The sequence below is a fragment of the Lepisosteus platostomus genome, chromosome 5 (assembly GCF_059453375.1).
Source record: "Lepisosteus platostomus isolate fLepPlt1 chromosome 5, fLepPlt1.hap1, whole genome shotgun sequence".
NCBI lineage: Eukaryota > Metazoa > Chordata > Actinopteri > Semionotiformes > Lepisosteidae > Lepisosteus > Lepisosteus platostomus.
The window spans coordinates 59,636,061-59,656,283 of record NC_142615.1 but is presented as its reverse complement, the minus strand read 5'-3'; the positions used below and the strand labels follow the sequence as shown (position 1 = coordinate 59,656,283).

The 20,223-nt window shown below is 47.5% G+C and overlaps 1 long non-coding RNA gene across 1 annotated transcript; it reads left to right on the top strand.

The window, feature by feature from the left end:
- The first annotated feature begins 15,500 nt into the window (after positions 1 to 15,500).
- On the top strand, positions 15,501 to 15,894 carry LOC148670386 (uncharacterized). Its single transcript, XR_015937080.1, has 2 exons — positions 15,501 to 15,723; positions 15,803 to 15,894. It is a non-coding gene; the product is annotated as an uncharacterized LOC148670386 (long non-coding RNA).
- Positions 15,895 to 20,223: the final 4,329 nt, after the last annotated feature.

The following is a 20,223-nucleotide window of genomic DNA, read 5'->3' as shown; positions in this document are numbered from 1 at the left end:
GGTAAAATCTTACTACATGTAAGACTTTGATGCTTAAAATGTTTAGGAAGAAAGTGGAATACTGGTGTGTATTTTTTCTTTAAACTACCAATACCAGCCATATACAGTTTACACTATATGTTTATGTTCCTAAATTAATATAGTTTATGGTGGTGTATCATGGTTGTAGAGGTTTGATGGGTTTACTGAGACAATTATTAATTGTAGCAGTAATCACGAGGTTGTTCGTTGTGGCTTTTAGAAAATCAATCGTCAGAACAACTAACAACGCACACACACGGGTTCAATACACGAGATACATTTATTCATATAAATTGTGCACCAAACATATACTAGTCTGCCTGGATACGAGCGGCAGACCTTACTGTGAGGGTTATCAATATACAAGGTATATAATCTCGAAGAGATGCCAACACAAAGAGATACACAACAGAGAATATATGTCAATATATATCGTTCGGTTACCAAATCGCTAATCAGTGTTATTACCCACTGTTACTCTAAACTCGGAAGTAAATACATTACTCATGAATTAAATTGATAACAACTTGTGTTGAGGTACAATTGAATTCTCGAGACACAATGTAGAACATGGGGTTTACTTATCCACTGTGTATGGATTTGGAATCTCCCGGCACGAACACCAAGTCACTCTTTTGCCTGGGAAGAAGCTGGTTCGTTCCTGGTCCAGCGCTGCTTCTGAATAAGCTATTCAGGTTGTCGATGAGGGTCCAACTGTAGGCTGCCGTTGATCAAGCGGATCATTCACGTTGGTAGAATTCTGAGTACGTATGGGATCCTCGGCCTCGCGCTTAGAACAAAGTCCAAGTCCCTTTGCAGACAACAGCAGTTGTCACGTGATTGTCTCTGAGGATGCGCGAAAATGGCCAAGGAGAGCCCCGATCTGAGCTTGCGCTCCCTTTTTGACCAAGACATAGATGTGTGCTGATTGGTTGAGAGTTTGGCGGGCATTAGAGACCCACGTGGTATTACCACGCCCTGCCAGTCCCTGATTGGTTGGTCAAGGTGAGATATGAGTCACTTACTCTTGACACTTAGGAATGCAGTCCAGATGTCCATTCGGCACTCCCTAGACAGATAGGCACCAATGGCTGACCATTGATCATGATAGCCAGGCTAAGCTAAGTGCATCCCCATCTGGGAGCTGTCCATTATCAAAAGAAAACATCTTAAATCAGCCTGCATGAATACTTTCTCTGTGGCTGCACCACAAAGATGGAGGGTGAGATGGGGCCTCATTTAGGACAGAATACCACCGCCTAATTCTGTCTTATTAACAAGCATTGCCGCTACAACGGCATCTCTCCTGTCAAACTTCCTCCTGACGTGTTTGACAGGATCTGGGCCGTGGTGAACAGTGGGAAAGACGCCCTGTGGAGAGTGAGGAACATGGGGCTGTTCAAAGGCATCGAGGTCCCAGTCAAGGCAGCAGGTAGCCTGGCCCTGTTCATCACCTGAGAGAACTATTACCTCAGAGATCTGTGGAGAGAAGGGAGGGAGGAAGCAGAAAATCTGTGGGAAATTGAGAGCATAGGTCAATATCTCAAGAAACTGTGAAAAACATTATCATGTTTAAGTAAAGAATGTGATTTGCACCAGAAAAAAATAAATTGTTGCTATATAACTGGTACCGTGTCAATATGTAATGAGATGTGATTATATATACTGTTTTAAGTATGTATATTAATGTAAAGCTTTCTAATTTGTGATGTCCTGTATTTTTTTGTGAAAAGAAAATAAAGTTCTTAAAAAATCAATTCACCCAGGGCAAGGCTCGGCCATTGCACTCCGGCTGTGCTGACCCCTGCGAATTCCCCAAATGTGGGAATCTCGACTGCATAATTTCTGGTAGTGGGGGACTGCGTTCGATATTCGGGGGAGGCGTAAAACATGGTGCTGATCTTTGGAAAGCAGGAGGCAAAACTGACAAGTTCTCATACAAGGAGCTGAAACCAGGCCACCTGGGTGAAGATCAGGTATCGTAACCGCTAGACCATATGGGAGCATACAGCCATGTTGTGCGTGCGTCATGTAAGCAAACTGTAATTGCTGCCTTCATGACCTGCTTGATGGAGAAAACACACAAGAGAGTTGGCACTCAGAGTGTCGAAGGGTTGATGTATACTAGGGCTCAGTTGAAATGCAGTGTCAGGACTTTTCCGACTAGTGTCACACAAAGAGAGTACATCCTTTCCTACTGGCTGTGTATGTCTCGGTAACTCGCTGTGATCGTATAGTGCTCAGAATTTGTGTTGTGGCCGCAACAACCCCGGTTCGAATCCGCATACTGGCAGAATAGGAGGAGTACTGCCTGACTGGATCGTTGATGAACGACAGAGGCCACTCCGACCTCCTCTTGGTTTTCTTCAATGACTTACTAAGGATCTTCTTCACATTCGCCCATGCAGGAGAAGCCAGTTACACCAAAGCAAATGCAGGAAAGTGCATTTCAAGCAGAGACCAGGAGGGACTTGTTTACACCGAGAGTGGTCGGAGAATGGAACAATGCGCCCAGCCCTGTTGCTGGAGCCGATTCTTGATGAGATCTTGGGCTCACTAAGAGGCCCCCGCTGGATGCTAATCTTTCTGTTGTTCTTGCAGGTCCTGCGCTGCTTTTGAGCCGACAGAGCTCGTCCTGGTCTGTCGGCACAGCCCAATTGCAAATGATCGGCTCCACGTACAGAAGGAACGTGCGTTTGGTACAAGAGTGCACGAAGGCACCGGAAATACATTTGGAACAAATGACCGGTCGTTCAAGACCTCTGTGAAGTACAGGAGCGTGCAAAACGAGGCTGCTTCCACCCGGTCTCGAACCGGGGACCTTTCGCGTGTTAGGCGAACGTGATAGCTGCTACACTACGGAAACCTGCAGGGATCGCTGCTGGTGTCTTGCTTGTGTTTCGGGCTGAGAAAGGGACGCGTCACTTTAGGCAGGGGGCGCTGGAGAGAGGAACAAAGGGCGCGATGAAACAAAATGCCGAAACCCGGGATCAAACCAGGGACCTGTAGATCTTCAGTCTAACGCTCTCCCAACTGAGCTATTTTGGCGGTGCGGAGAGCCCACAGCCACCTGCTCCAGCCTTCCTGTGTTGCGGCATGAGCGCACCAAGAGTAGCGGGAGAGTGTTGCAGGAACGTCACTCTGAAGGAAAGCCACCCAGGTGCGCCCTCTGAGCTCTGTCCAGCGCATCTTCCTCGCATGGACTCCTGCCTGCGACGGGCAGGAAACAATTAGCAAGAACAGAACGACACCCCATGGGTGTCTCATGACCGCACCTTAGGTTGTGACACGTGCAGGTGTGAGGGGTTGCCGGGCTACTTTGGAGCAGAGCTTGGGCGGAGGGGGGGCGGGAAAGCAGACAAAGAGGTGACACCTCAAGGTCTGCACGATCACAGCTCTCCGCCGCCCCAGGCTTCCGCTCGATAAGCTACTGGACACACCCGCCCCTCCTCACACAGACCGTGGAAAAGCCCCCGAGTGGGAGGGCTCTCTCTTCCTCCCAGGAGCTCTTGGACACGACGCACAGACAGAGCGCGGGGAGCCGCCGCCTGCAAACACGGCTCCAGGCAGGACTCCACTCCGCAGGAGCCGCAGAGCAGAGGAGATGGGGGCAGCTTAGCTCCTGTGCAGAGACCTGAGCTGTTGTTGCTGCGGACGCTGTCTTTTCTGCACTCGGGGTAGGAGTGAATGTTGAGTTGCCCTTAGAAATGAAGCAGAGCACTTCAACAGCACGGGTGTGTGTGTGTGCGTGCGCCCTGGTGATTCTGGGAGACAGATCGAACCTGGGCTAAAAGAGAGGGGGCTTAGCCCTCTTCCATTTGCTAGTTCAAAGTTGTACAACCCATTTGTATCTGCTAGGTGGCGCAGTCGTCGTGCACAAAGAACGCTTTGAAAAGCGTCAAAGGCAAGTCATTCCGAGTTGGTCGTTTGTGTTTTCCGTTCAGACGCGAAATGCTGAAATTATCTCTCGGCTCCTCGGTTGTCATCCCTGACATCCCAACCCCGCCACTCACTGTGTAAAGCAGTGTCGTATGGCCCTGACATCACACCCCCACCACTCTCTACGGAAAGCACTGTCGTATTGCCCTGACACCCACCCCTCCACTCATTGAATAAAGCAGTGTCATCAAGCCCCGACATCCCACCCCCGCCACTCTCTACATAAAGAAGTGTCGTATGGCCCTGATATCCCACCCCCACCACTAACTGCGTAAAGTAGTATCTTCAGGCCCTGACATCCCAATACCGCAACTCTCTGCGTAAAGAAGTGTCATATGGCCCTGACACCCACCCCTCCACTCTCTGTGTAAAACAGTGTCATATGGCCCTGACATCACACCCCCACCACTCTCTGCGTAAAGCAGTATCGTCAGGCCCTGACATCACACCCCTGCGACTCCCTGCGTAAAGCACTGTCGTATAGCCCTGACACCCACCCCTCCACTCTCTGTGTAAAACAGTATCGTCGGGCCCTGACATCCCACCCCTGTCACTCTCTGCGTAAAGCAGTCTCGTCAGGCCCTGACATCCAACCCCCGCCACTCTCTTCGTAAAGCAGTATGGTCAGGCCCTGACATCCCACCCACGCCACTCTCTGCCTAAAGCACTGTCATATGGCCCTGACACTCACCCCTCCACTCTCTACGTTAAGCAGTGTTGTCAGGCCCTGACATCCCACCCCCTACACTCTCTGCGTAAAGCACTGTCGTATGGCCCTGACATCCCAGCCTCGCCGCTCACTGCGTTAAGCACTGTCGTATGGCCCTGACACCCACCCCTCCACTCTCTGCATAAAGCAGTGCTGTTAAGTCCTGACATCCCACACCCTCCACTATCTGCGTTAAGCACTTTCGTATGGCCCCGACATCCCACCCCCGTCAATCTCTGCGTAAAGCAGTATGGTCAGGCTCTGACATCCCAGCCTCGTCGCTCACTGCGTTAAGCACTGTCGTATGGCCCTGACATCCCACCCCTGCCACTCTCTGCGTAAAGATGTGTCGCATGGCCCTGACACCCACCCCTCAACTCTCTGCATAATGCAGTCTCGTGAGGCCCTGACATCCCAACCCCGCCACTCTCTGTGTAAAGCACTGTCGTATGGCCCTGACATCACACCCCTCCACTCTTTGCGTTAACCCCTGTCGTATGGCCCTGACACCCACCCCTCCACTCTCTGCATAAAGCAGTGTCGTATGGCCCTGATACCAACCCCTCCACTCTCTGCATTAAGCAGTGCTGTCAGGCTCTGACATCCCAACCCCGCCACTCTCTGCGTAAAGAATTGTCGTATGGCCCTGACACCCACCCCTCCACTCTCTGCATAAAGCAGTGTCCTCAAGCCCTGACATCCCACCCCCGCCACTATCTGTGTAAAGCAGTATCGTCAGGCCCTGACATCCCACCTCTGCCACTCTCTGCGAAAAGAAGTGTCATATGGCCCTGATACCCACCCCTCCATTCTCTGCATAAACCAGTGTCTTCATGCCCTGACATCCCACCCCCGCCACTCTCTGCGTAAAGCACTGTCATATGGCCCTGACACTCACCCCTCCACTCTCTGCGTTAAGCACGGTCGTATGGCCCTGACATCCCAGCCTCGTCGCTCACTGCGTTAAGCACTGTCGTATGGCCCTGACACCCACCCCTCCACTCTCTGCATAAAGCAGTGTCGTCAAGCCCTGACATCCCACCCCCGCCACTATCTGCGTAAAGCAGTATCGTCAGGCCCTGACATCCCACCCCTGCCACTATCTGCGTAAAGCAGTATCGTCAGGCCCTGACATCCCACCCCTGCCACTCTCTGCGAAAAGAAGTGTCGTATGGCCCTGATACCCACCCCTCCACTCTCTGCGTTAAGCAGTGCTGTCAGGATCTGACATCCCAAACCCGCGACTCTCTCCGTAAAGAATTGTCGTATGGCCCTGACACCCACCCCTCCATTCTCTGAAGAAACCAGTGTCTTCATGCCCTGACATCCCACCCTCGCCACTCTCTGCGTTAAGCAGTGCTGTCAGGCCCTGACACCCACCCCTCCACTCTCTGCATAAAGCAGTCTCATCAGGCCCTGACATCCCACCCCCGCCACCCTATACGTAAAGAAATGTCGTATAGCCCTCATACCAACCCCTCCACTCTCTGCGTTAAGCAGTGCTGTCAGGCTCTGACATCCCACCCCTGCCACTCTGTGCGTTAACCCCTGTCGTATGGCCCTGACACCCACACCTCCATTCTCTACGTAAAGCAGTGTCTTCATGCCCTGACATCCCACCCCCGCCACTATCTGCGTAAAGCAGTATCGTCAGGCCCTGACATCCCAACCCTGCCACTCTCTGTGTAAAGCAGTATCGTCAGGCCCTGACATCCCCCCCCCTCCACTCTCTGCGTAAAGCACTGTCGTATGGCCCTGACACCAACCCTTTCACTCTCTGCATAAAAATGTCTCATCAGGCCCTGACATCCCACCCCCGCCACTCTCTGCGTAAAGCACTGTCGTATGGCCCTGACATCCAACCCCTTCCACTCTCTGCGTATAGCAGTATCATCAAGCCCTGACATCCCACCCCACCCACTATCTGCGTAAAGCAGTATCGTCAGGCACTGACATCCCACCCCTGCCACTCTCTGCGAAAAGAAGTGTCGTATGGCCCTGATACCCACCCCCGCCTCTCTCTGCGTTAAGCAGTGTTGTCAGGCCCTGACATCCCGCCCCCTCCACTCTGCGTAAAGCACTGTCGTATAGCCCTGACATCCCAGCCTCGCCACTCACTGCGTTAAGCAATGTCATATGGCCCTGAGACCCACCCCTCCACTCTCTGCGTTAAGCAGTGTTGTCAGGCCCTGACATTGCACGCCTGCCACTCTCTACGTAAAGAATTGTCGTACGGCCCTGACATCCCACCCCCGCTACTCTCTGCATAAATCAGTGTCAAGTAATAGGTTTATTCCATGCTGAAAAAAAGAAGAAAGAGAACACAACGTTTCGGCCGTGGAGCCTTCTTCAGGTGTGAGAGAGACAGGACAGTAGGCAAAGGTAAAGTAGCGGGAGAACAAAGGCTGGGAGAGAGGAGGAGTGAGAGGCGGGAGCAGGGGACAGAAAGAGAGGCCAATCAAGAGGTTTGAAGTCAGAGTGGGTGCAGAGAGGTGTGAAATGAAACTTCCAATGAATGGAGAAAATTTAAAAGAACAGTAGTCTGTCGTTAAGGGAAGGGAGAATGTGTGATCCTAGCTGCAGAATAATTTTAGTTTCGGTGGTCTTTCTGATGTATGAGTTTCTGAAAACTGTCTTTGAGAACACATACAGAGAGATTAGAGTGGTTGTGGCCGTCAGAGGTGAAATGAGAAACAATGGGCTTGGAGAGATCTTTAATCTTCACAGCCCTGACGTGTTCTCTGAAGCGGTCTTCGAGTCTCCTTCCTGTTTCTCCAATGTAGATGGCTGGGCATTTACTGCAAGAGATACAGTAAATAAGGTTGCTGGAGGTACAAGATGCTGTCTGGGTGATCCGGAAATTGTCCTGAGGGGCCTTGAATGAGTGTGGTGGTGGCTGTGTACTTGCAGGTGATACAGCGAGCTCTGTTGCAAGGGAAAGTGCCTGGTGTGGATAATAATAATAATAATAAACTTTATTTTATATAGCGCCTTTAAAGGTGGCTTCTCAAAGCGCTTTACAGGATGACAATAACAATAAATAAGAAGACTACAACAATAAATAAGAAAATTTCACAAGACAGGACACAATTATAATTACAACAATACAACAATAACAATAGAGGAGACCGTGGAAGATGGTATTAAGAAGAGCAGAGGGGTGAAGAATGGAACCAGTTAAGTAAAGGCTTTTCTGAAAAGGAGGGTTTTGAGTCTGGATTTGAAGGAGTTTAGAGAAGGTGACTCTCTAATATCCTTGGGCAAAGAGTTCCAGAGCTTGGGGGCATAGCAGGAGAAGGCCCTGTCGCCCATACAATGTAGACGGGCTTGGGGGACAGTAAGGAGGGCAGAATTTGAAGAGCGGAGGTTGCGAGGTGGGGAGTAGGGCGATAAAAGTTCATACAGGTATTGAGGTGCCAAGCCATGTAAAGCCTTGTAGGTGAGCATGAGGATTTTAAAGTCTACGCAGAATTTGACCGGAAGCCAGTGCAAGGACTCCAGGATAGGAGTAATGTGAACACTTGCACTAGACCTGGTCAGGATTCTGGCTGCTGAATTTTGGACATACTGCAGCTTGTTCAGAGTAGATTTAGATACCCCAGGGAGCAGAGCATTGCAGTAGTCAATTCGAGAGAATACAAATATGTTGATCAGCTTTTCAGCCACAGTTAATGATAGCATAGGGCGTAGTCTTGCGATATTTCTAAGGTGAAAAAAAGATGTTTTGACAGTATGCTGTACATGTGGGTCGAATGTTAAGCCAGAATCGAATATAACCCCAAGGTTTTTCAATTTTGATTGGAGCTCAAGTACAGAGCCATCTACAGACAGGGTTACATGGTTGTTGAGGGCGGTCAAGGGAGCTGTGAACAAGGAGGTTACGCAGATTAGGTGGTCGGCGATATGAGATGATAGGGCGATCAGAAAAGAGGTCCCCAATGGAGGGATCATCCTGTACGATGGAAAAGTTCTGGTTAATGGTCCTGGGGATAGGAAGTGTGTTAGGGTGGTAAGGAAGCACCAAAGGAATGCAGTTTTTACGGCGGGAGTTCCTGATCGGGTTGATGGTCCAGGGGGTGTTTTTGGCTCAGGCAAGGGCCTTGTCAATCACACTGCTGGGGTATCCTCTGTTGATGAAAAATGAGTACATTTCGAGGGCTTGGTTCTCGAAGTCGATGTCGTCGCTGCATAATCGTCGTAACCTAAGGAATTGTGAAAAAGGAAGAGAGTTTTTAGTGTGGTTGGGGTGAAATTAGCTGTACAGGAGGTAGCTGTGTGAATCCGTGGGTTTGTAATAAACTGAAGTGGACAGTCGGGGGTAGTTGATAGACAAGTGGATGTCTAGAAACGGAAGAGTGGTGGAAGATATGTTAACCGTATATTTGAGGGACGGGTGGAAGTTGGTGAAATGGTGCAGGAAGAACTCAAGCTGATCGTTGGAGCATGTGGTGGCACCAACGCAGTCATCAATATATCGCTTGTAGAGGTCAGGGACATAGCCAGTGTAGGAAGCGAAGAAGCGTTCTTCTACCCAGCTGACAAAAATGTTGGCATAGCTGGGTCCCATTCTGGTGCCCATGGCAACTCCACTGACCTGTTGGTAAAAAAGATTATTGAAAGAGAATGCGTTCAGTGTGAGGACCAATTCTGCACGGCGTACCAGGGTGTGGGTGGGTGGATCAAGCACTGTGCGTTTGTCCAGCGTGTGCTTGAGGGCTGTAAGGCCGTCATTATGGGGAATGACGGTGTACAGAGATGTGATGTCCATGGTAAAAATGTAGCATTCGGTACCCTGAAATTGGAAATCATTAAAAAGTTGGAGCGCGTGGTTGGTGTCTTTGATGTATGAGGGAAGATCTTCAACCAGCGGTCTCATGAGGCTGTCGAGAAAGGCTGAGATGTAAGTAGTTGGACAGTTACATGCTGATACGATGGGGCATCCAGGGGTGTCCCGTTTGTGGATTTTGGGGAGGAGGTATAATTGAGATACCTGTGGATGTTCCATGATGAGCCGGTTCGCCTCCTGGGGGAGCTCGTTACTGCTGATAAAAAGGGAAATGGTGGAAACCACTTCCTTTTGGTAGTCAGTGGTAGGGTCCTGTTGGAGAGGGAGGTAGGCAGAAGTGTCAGTTAGTTGTCTAGAGGCTTCAAAGATATATAGATCCTTACGCCACACCACAACAGCACCTCCTTTGTCCGCTGGTTTGATGACAATATCATCCCTGTTGCGGAGAGACTGGAGCGCCTGATTTTCTCCTTGGGTAAGGTTAGACCTATGTTTACTGGGTATAGGGAGTGCCTTGGGAGCTTGATTAGTGCATTGGTTGATGAAATAATCAACTGGTGGAAAACGGCCAGAGGAGGGAGTCCAACAGCTCTGTTTGGGATTAATGTTGTTAATGACATCAATAACCGGGTTGTTATCAGCTGCCTGTGAAGAGAAATTGTCTGCAAAATGTGCTCTGAGACGGATCCTGCGGTAAAAGCGGTTAAGGTCGACATTGGTCTGGGTGATGTCCAGTTTCCTGGGAACTGGTACAAAACTGAGCCCTTTGCTGAGGAGGGATCGCTCATCCTGTGAAAGGGAAAGGTCAGAAGGTATGGTGACAACAAGGTTAGGGTTGGTGAGGGTGTTCGGGGTGTTGATGGTTTTCTTCTGTAGAAGATGACTGAGTTTTTTGTCCTTCTCTGTAGTGAGAAACTGGTAGAGTTTAGAGTTGAGAGATCTAATGAGGTAAGTTATGAAGGGAAGATGATGTGGAGCTGTCAGCCGTAGAAATTCCTTAGCCTCTTTGATGTTGTTGTCGGAAAGGATAATCTGTTTTTTGAGGGAGAAAATGGTAGAGAGCATTAGTTTCCTAGAAAATTGTTTTAGAAGTCTCTGAGTGTTACTCTGGGTGGTATCAGAGTCAAAAGAAAAGGTATTAAATTTAAGGCGAAATCCTTTAGGGATGATATTATGTCGACGACATCTGTAAAGGAATAGAAGGTGGTTAGAAAGCCTGGTCTTGGAACAGATAGCTGTAAAGAGACGGAATGCTGGTTTAGTGAGAGAAGCGGGCAAGTGGCCCAGGGAGGAAGAGAAGGTATGACGAAGAGATCTAGAAAAAGATTTGGAGGAAGGCATAGTGGGTCGCATATATTTTCGTTTTTCTCTTTTTTACATAACACGCTTTCGAGAAATAGACTGTCTTGTAATGAAAGCTGCATTAGAAAATGTGTATCTAAATTAAAATCGGGAATATGTCTTTTGCGTTATTCAGCTTTCTTAGCGCTTGGGTCTCGATTCACATATTACAATGAAAGCAACAGGGGAGTAAGTTTTCCTTTTCTAAATCAAAGGTGATCTGCTCACAAGGAAGTATAAAAACTTCAGCATTTACTTTTTGAAGACCGCAAATTGTCGAAACACTGTTGCTTCATAAGCTAATAAGTAACATTTCTGAGCACGCATTGTATTACTAATGCTATTATTAATTAAAAAAAAGCTTAAATTCACATAATGGAATTTGGACGGCTCAAAGTAGTCTATTCCTTGTACACCTTTACTTGCCCGCTGAGTAGAGTTTTAACCAACGGCAGCAGAAGTAGCAGTAATAGCAACAGTGTGGTTAGAGTGTCACAATACACTCTATGAAAGAATTGCGGCTTCAGATCGTTTTGTTCTGTTGAAGCTGCCTACAGGCTCCGATTTGCTGACATTGGCTGTGATCTTTTTCATGAAATTCTTCACATATTTGAAATATTTAATTCGGGTTCGCCTAATACACGGTGCAACCCGTACCTGCAGCAGAATGCTGTGGCACATGAAGCCGTTTTGTTTATCGGTTGTAAGGATTGAGGAGCGTACTACAAATCGAGCAAGCGAAAAGAAAATTAAACAAGAGTCAGGAGTTTTTGGATTGCTAATCCATTGTGCTCTGCTCATCTAGGTTCAAATTCCATTCTTGTCATGGTTAAGGCCTGAGACGTGTGTGTTTTTTCTAAACGGTGTTTGCATTTGTTTCCTCCTTTACTCCTGTAAACTCAGGATTTTTTTTTCCTTGGTGGCAACAATATGCTTCTGCAATACAGTAAATGGTAGACTCTGCTTTCAAATTAGCTGCACCAGGCATTCGGATACAGAAAAACACAGGGATTTAAAATTCAGGAATATGAATGGCCAATTGCTTACAGCTAGGGTTTTTACGTTTTCTTATTTAGCGATTTGTGTATCAATCTTTTAACAATTCATTAAAATGCTAACAATATGTAAAATCAAAACAACAGCACCTTTAAATGCTGGGGAGACAGGTAGTTGTTTTTTTCATCAGATGCCAATCTCTAATGCTGTGTGTGAGAGCTTACGTACCTTTCCTTTTCTCACATTTTCTGACAACTATTCCAAAGGGGCACCCTGTCAGCTCCTAATACTTTTTAAAAGTCTGCCTGCATGTTTGATTATTGTCATTTTATTTAGAAAAAGTTCAATATTGATCATAACTAAAGAAAATTAGGATCACGAATAAAAAAAGGGCTGAAGATGCGAGTCGCTCTTGAATCAGAGCTGGGCGACACGGGCTTCTGTTCTGATATGATTGTACGAAAAGCAGGAGGAATCTCTTCTCTCCTATGGAGCATGAGCTGAATCAGGAGTGAGACATTTCGTATGCTCGTGCATATGTTAACGCATGACCTACATCGTAAAACTAAATTAAAAACTAACATTAAGTTGTCAAAGACATTCATTTATATACAAACAAGAGACACACATAGTAATGATTCTACATTAACTTGTCCTGCACTGATCAGACTACTTGAAATGTATGAAAGCCCGTTTCCACCAGGGAGGGCTAAGTAACTCAGAATTGCGACTTAGTAACTCACAACTCCGACTTTATATCTCACATTTGCAACTTCGAAATAGCCCATATTTCATTGTCTGTCCTTTTGTTATTGTAACGGATTCGGGTTCTAGCCAGCAAGACCTGGGTTTGAGACAATACGGGGTTTGAGGCACGAAGTAGGGTGGGAGCGGCGAGGGCACAAGCCCTAGAACCCGAATCCGTTACAATAACAAAAGGACAGACAATGAAATATGGGCTATTTCGAAGTCGCAAATGTGAGAGATAAAGTCAAAATTCTGAGTTTTTAGGTCGCAATTCTATGATTCTAAGTCACAATTCTGAGATACCATAGTGTGTTTTTTTTACTCCCTGGCGGAAACGGGCTTCCATTGGTTCTCAGTGCTGCGAAGCAAAAGCAATCTCTGGAAAATCAGACAAATTATTATCAGATCATGTCAAAAGCTGATCAGTATTTCTTTACTGGGAAGCAAAGAAATGCTTGTATTACACATTTTAATATGACATGCAATTACACATGAAAAATAGTAAAATTATTTTCATTGCGGTACGTGTTGATAGAACAGCCCCCTCGATAAAAGAAAGTGTGGACGGACGTGTCGCATGTTCCGTACTCTGTCTGACAGCGAGTTTAACACACTTTCCTCGGAAATTAGAAACTAATTGAACAATAAATTAATCTGAGCAAATTTTACACGTGTGGGTGATTTAATTCTGTCGAAATTGCGTGGAACTCCTCCGCTGAGGTCAGATACACACGGGAAAGTGTTCAGGCGGCTTCACGGAGTCCCGCCTCAGACTGGAAGCAAGTTCTAATTAGACGCTGAGAACAATCCGGGTCTCTGTGTGTAATTGATTGTGTTGATTGAGCGGTAGTGTGACCAGGTGTGCGGTAGCAGGTCCTGCCAGTATAAAAACCTAGTCACCGCGTTCACACTTTATGCTTTCTTGCTTCAACACGGTTTTGTGGTTTACTTATTTTACTCCTGTAGCAATTAAGCGGGACGTTAATTTGGCGATGCGCTCGTTTCTCTTTGTGCTGTGCCTGTGCGCAGGGGCCGGGCTCCCTGCACTGATCTCCGCCGGGCCTGCTGGCTGGGACTCTCGGGAATTGGCGCTCCAGGCCGACCTCCCGGCTCCTGAAGACGCAGCCCAGTTGGAGGACTTGAACCTGGCAGATGCGCCCTCCGAAGACCTGTCTGCAAGCGAGAACGAATCGCAGTCCTTGGCTCCCGACTTTCGCCGCCTTCCCGTGTCCAGAGACGCGTACTCGCCCTACTTCAACAAGGAGAAGATGAAGCCGGCAGCCACCCCTTACCCGCCTACATCAAGAGCGTCCTGTTTCCTCCCCAGCGAGGGCGGCAGCCGGCTCGCCCGGCCATCGGGGGCACCCGAGGAGTGGCTGTGTGGTGCGACTCCAGCAGGATGTACGTGGGGGTCAGTCGGCTCCTGTTCGGCTTCAGCTGTCGGCCATCGGAGATGACCTTGGGCAACTGCAGCGTCAGCCGAACCACACGCCATTACTTCTACTTCATCTACGGGCTTCACGAGTGCGGTACCGAGCGATCGGTAAGCGGGTCTTCATCTACAGGCAATGTATCGATGTGAACTGTAGGGCTAGTGTCGGGGTTGCCTTTCCTGGGAATACCCCTTCCTCTGTGACCTTGCAGGTTGTCCAGGGCCGCCTGGTGTACTCCAACACTCTCCGCTATGCCCCGCCCTCCTCCAGTGCGTCTGTGCATCACTTCATTCCCTTCTCTGTGCCGGTCAAGTGCTCCTACAACAGGTAGGCAGGGCTCTGCTGCTGCTGAGAAGCCGCTGGGAAAGTGTCCAGAAGCCCCTCATCTCCTCTGTCCTGCAGGTTCCACTACTCCTACAAGGTTGGCTATGTCCCCACATGGGCCAGGAGAAGGACCTTCTTCAAGGACCTGAAAAACAAGCACAGCTTTGTCCTGCTCACCACCAACTGTAAGCTCCTTGAGCGATAGCTCCTCCTGCCAGCAGGGGGTGCTGTGTGCAGGTGTAATGCTGCCTCTCTCTCTCTCCAGCCCACTGTGTCCGGCTCTCTCCTAAGGATGAGTACTTCCTGGGTCAGCCCATGTACTTCCAGGCCACTGCCTACTTTGCCACAGCGGAGCAGAGGCTGTACATCCACTCGTGTTGCGTAACCGAGAAACCGGACCAGCACTCGCAGCCCTGTTTCCCTGTGATTGATAACTTGGGGTACAGCCCCTTCTGGAAGGAGAGGTGGGCAGGAGCCCCGAGAGCCTGCAGGGGTTCATCCTTGTCCCCAGGTGCATGGTGGACAGCAAGGCAGATGGCTGCCTGTCCAGGTTTGTCCCCTCCAAGCAGAAGGATGTGCTCCGCTTCACGATTGATGCCTTCCTCTTCCAGAAGAAGCTGTCCAGGAAGGTACTGTTCTCAAAGGCTGCTCAGCCTTCTTGCTCTACTGATCCATGGTCTGCTTTTCCATCCATGATCTAGATGTGAACCAGACTGTGGCAGCTGTAGTGCCTAGAGCTGCCAGCTTGCCTTCACTGATGGCAGAAGGTCCTTCTCTGTCCCTCTATTGGCCTTGATCCCTTAATGCTGTGACCTTCCCTCTTGCAGCATGAAGTGACTGAGCTGTACATGCACTGTCATGGCTGTGGCTCCTGCTAAAGCAACACCAGGGACCAAGTCCTGCACCTACAACAGGGAGGCGAAGAGGTACTTCTGCAAGGAGCCTGCTGAGGGTGCTCTGGGACATGCCAGGTGGAGGCCTCACCTGTCCTCCTCTCCTCCAGGTGGGAGGAGCTGTATGGTGACCATGAGGTCTGTGCCTGCTGTGAGTCCAGGTGTGCTGGCAGTCGGAATGAAGGTGGGTCTGGTTCTCTATCCCTTGTGGATGCATCTCTGCCCAGGAGACAACCATGCTTGGATAACTGAGGAATGATCCCGTGCCTGACAAAGGGACTGTGTAGATGAGTAGACTGTGGGTCTCTGGGTATAGCAGATCCCTCACTCCTGGGTGTTACTTGTCCACAGGTACCAGGAGCCTGGTGACCAGCAGTCGGGTGGCTGTGGCACCAGTAGAAGCTCCCCTGGATGTGGGAGCTGACTGGACTGAGGATGAGGAGGGAGACCCTCCGATCTCCAGTGAAGATGCTGAGAGCACCAGTGAGGATGTGGAGGGAGCAGAGGACTTTGGAGATGTTGGCCAGTGGACAGGTAGGGTCTGGCAGGAGGAGCTCCTGTAGGGGTGGGTGTCCTGCAGTGTAGCTGGATTGTTCTCCTTCTTCCTCCCCAGGTGCCTGAATGAAGGCTCCAGCCTGGCCCTTGTGCCTCTCCTGCCTCCAGTCGCCTTGTAATGGCAACATTTCAATAAAGCTGTGAAAGACCCTTCTGCCTGCCCTTGTTTCTTTATGGTTTACAGGTTTGAATGGGGTGGAGGAATTCAAGGGAAGTGAGACCCATTAATAAATTAAAGTACTGTATTTGTGGGGGTTCCACTTTCAAGAATGCTTCCTGTATTGCTGCCAATGAGGACTGAAAATAGCTGGAGTTATAAAGCATTGTACTGGGGGAAGATGGCCGCACTATTCCTTGGGCAGGTCATTGTGACTTTTTTTTTTACTGTGGGAGAGACAGAGGTGTTCAATATACTGGAAATCCTCCTGTTTCCGAGAGGGGTAGTGGTTATGGAGTGAGTTGCTACTGTAGTGCCCAGTAAGAGTGAGATCTGATGTCCTATTCTGGGCTGCACAAACTGACTAAAATAAACACAAGGAAGGAATTGTCAACAGGGGCTTGGTGTAAAGTAGGCCTTCCCTTCCTTAGCAGAGGAACAATACTGGTGCACAAACATCAGTGAATAATGGTACAGTTAGAATCTCGGAGGTCTTATGTTATGGGTGTTGGTTTCACAGCAGTGGTAGTGGACAGTCATAAGTATTAGGATTGAGACTGGAGATCCCAGTACTTGATCCGGAAGACAGGTGTTCACAACTACCTCTACCAGCAGCACAGATGGTGTAGATTGAGACTGAACGCTTACTACACAAAGCCTCTCCACTGTTTCAGTGTCCCGTGTCATGGATTTCAAGTGAATCCTAGTCTTCCTTTGTGACTACCTATAATTTGCACAAATCATGATGGCCCACTAAGGCTGTCAATTTTTAGCCCTACTGCAGTGCCCTATTAAAGTTTCAAGGATTTAGAATAAACTATTTTATATAATGGTTCCGAAGGTGGCTTCTCAAAGCACTTGACAAAATTACAATTAGAATACACAGGATAAAACAATTCCAATAGATTGAGGAGAAAAGTAGAAGCAGAGGGGTAAAGAATAGAACCAGTTCAGTAAAGGCTCTTCTACAGAAGAAGGTGTTGAGTCTGAATTTGAAGGAGTTTAGGGAAGGTGACTCTGGTATCCTTGGGGAGAGAGTTCCAGAGCTTGGGGGCATAACAGCAGAAGGCCCTGTCACCCATACAGTGTAGACGGGCTTGGGGGACAGTTAGGAGACTAGAATTAGAAGAGCGAAGGTTATGATGTGGGGAGTAGGGTGATAATAGATCAAACTGCTACTGAGAAGCAACTGAAATGTGATGGCATGTTCTACAATTTATGCAAGACAGGGAATGTTAGGATTTTATGGAACAGTGGTAATGGCAGCACTTTTGAGGATCGTTGGTACAACGGCAATGCTCAAGGATTCATTTCTAATATTGAGGACAATGGGTTATATACCCATCGTTCTTACCAAAGGATCAGAGACCTTTTGCTATATATAAAGACTCCTTTCCACCACTAATTTATACAGGTTTGGTTCATTTGGGCTTTATCAGTTAAACATTTAATATTGTATTTGTCAGTTTGTTGATGCCTATATATCACAGTGATCTGCACACACATCTTTGACTGAATATGGGCTGCCAAACCTCTCCACCAAACTTATGTATCACGGTAGGTACACAAGAAGTTTCTTTGTAATAACAGGGTTGGTGCCAGTAGTCAGATTGGGTCAATTGCAAGGTAAGAACAGCATCGCATTAACTGGAGATGATCCAGAGATTAGCATGCAGCTCTGTACGCCAGATTACTACCGATTTGCAACGCGCTCGTCTGCTGACTTTAGTCCCCTGCTCAATAATCACAATGTTCCCAATTGCAATGAGCCCAAGGAAACAGCTGCTGCTCTCTAGATGACACTACAGGACAGGACTAAGTACAATTCCTGCAATAGACTAAGCAGTTTAGTGCCAAACTAATGGAACACTGAATCCTATGGGACAGTTCCGAATGTAGTAACAGCTTAATACTGAAATAATATCGTAAACACCTTGTGATCTTAAGATTCTGTCGCTGTTAAAAAGTATTATAATAATAAGCTAAAATTGTACTGCAGCCACAACACAGTGGACCTGCAGCTCCTGTCCTGATCATACAGAAAGATGTCATCACTATGTAGTGTGCTCTCTGAAGGCACCAGTTCTGTAGGGTTTGGGCAATTATTAATTGTAGCAGTAAATCACAAAATGATTCTTTTAATGGCTTTAGAATCCAACCATGCGATATAACTCAAACAATGCACACACACAGGTACTAATACACGAGGATACATTTCTTAATATATGGAATATGAATATAAACCTAACAGATCTTATCGAGAGGGTTATCAGAATACAAAGGGTATATATTCAGTCAGTTACCAAGAGTTACATATATCAAGAGGACATACGTTCAGTATATCATTCATTTAGACCATTTTGTAATTGAACTTGGTTACAACTTCTACATTAGATACTCAAAACAAGTACATAACTCTTAGGAATTAAATTATCAACTGTTTGGGATAACAATTGAATTCTCGAGCTGTAATGCATTGAAGTTGAATACTCATCCAATCTCTGGGGATTCAGATCTCCTGCGGGCACAAAGAAACAGTTGCAGGCTGTTGCTGTCCAATCCGCGCTCTCTGGCTCGGTGCCAGGCTGTGCTGTGCGGCTTGTGACGGTGCGCTGCTGATGCTCACTGACCAGCTAGTTAGTGTTGGCTTTAACTAGCAAAGTTTGCACACAGGAGAAAAGATGACTGTGAGTCCCAGCAAGTCAGGAAGTGGACCGGTTCGTTCCTGATGAAGAGCTAGTTCTGAATAGTGATTCAGCTGTCCACAGTTCCGACCTGTTCACGAGGCCTGCTCGGGTGGATCCTCTGGTTACTCTCTGGCAACCTCCGCTCTAGACTCTTAGAACAAAGGAAAGTTCTGGCACTCGGACACACTGGCCGTTCCGTGGTTGTCCGGGCTGAGTCTCAGGATGGTCAGGAGGCGCGCTGCGAGAATGTCCTGCCCTTGGCAGCCTTTCTGCTCCTGGGCCGTCCCGCCCTGGAATTGTCTCACACTCCTGGAATTCTCCTTTGAATTCCCTTTAGAATAGTCTTGGAGCTCTGTGTTGCCTGTTTTTACCTGGAGGAACTTCAGCTCGTTCATTGGATGAAAGTTTCATGGGCATCAGAGACCCACGTGGGTTACTCGGCCCTACCAGTCCCTGATTGGTTGATCAAGGTGAGATATGAGTCACTTACTCCTGACACTTAGGAATGCAGTCCAGATGTCCATCTGGCACTCCCTAGACAGATAGGCCCCAATGGATGCCCACTGATCATGATAGCTAGGCTTAGCTAAATGCATCCCCATTTGGGAGCTGTCCCCTATCAAAAGAAAACATCTTTAAATCAGCCTGCCTGAATAGCTTGAAGAGAGAGATGGGGCCTCATTTGGGAAAGCACAGCAACACTTAATTCTGTCTTATTAATAAGCATTGCCGCTACAAATAGTAGGAAGAAAGATACAATGTTTTGAAAATGTAATATGTTTTAAAGGATTAAAGGGAAAATAAATACTTTATATAAACTAATTCAACTGAGCTCCTCTAAACAATATAGCCTGAAGAATTGCCAAAGCACAATGTATCAATTTTGGTGACACTGGGGTAAAAGGATCACAACATTGAAAACCACAAGGCTTATTTTCAACAGCAAAATTTGTGCTTGATAAAATTTGACAAAAAAAGGAATATTACACGCATGGAAACCAATATTTACCACTAGGGTAGAATGCAGCATAGAACAGTTGGATAGAAGGTTGATGTAACTCTATAGTGCATCACAGAGGTCAGTCTCTTCCCCCTCATTATGCAGGCTGACTTGTTCACAGTGAACTGTCCTCCAGCGATAGTCAGCTGTAATCACTGACGCAGACATGATGTTAATACTCTGACAGCATCTTGGCTGATTTGGTTAAAGTGTTTTCCTATTAAACAGGAGATTCTGCGTTCAAATCCCACCAGTGTCTTTCTTCCTGTCTTGTCTTACAAAATGTATCACTATGGATGATTACATGCAGCTTGATTTTGTTTAATGCAAGTTTTCATTCCCTTTCTGATGGCTCTCTCTACAGTAATTTTTAAAAGTACTAATCGGGATGGATTACTGTACATATCCTCAGTTAAGGGGAATATATAAGTAGTGACTATCCAAATTGCATTTTTGTGTGAAACGCATTTCAGAAAATCGAAAACCAATTTTCAAAACTCACAATAACAAGACAAAGGCAAAACATAAGTTCACTTGCACTTTATGCATATTTACCACAACCTTGCCTTCTGATCATAAAAAAGTCTTAATTTTAATATAGCAGTTTTAAATGGGACATTCAGAACATGGCATAT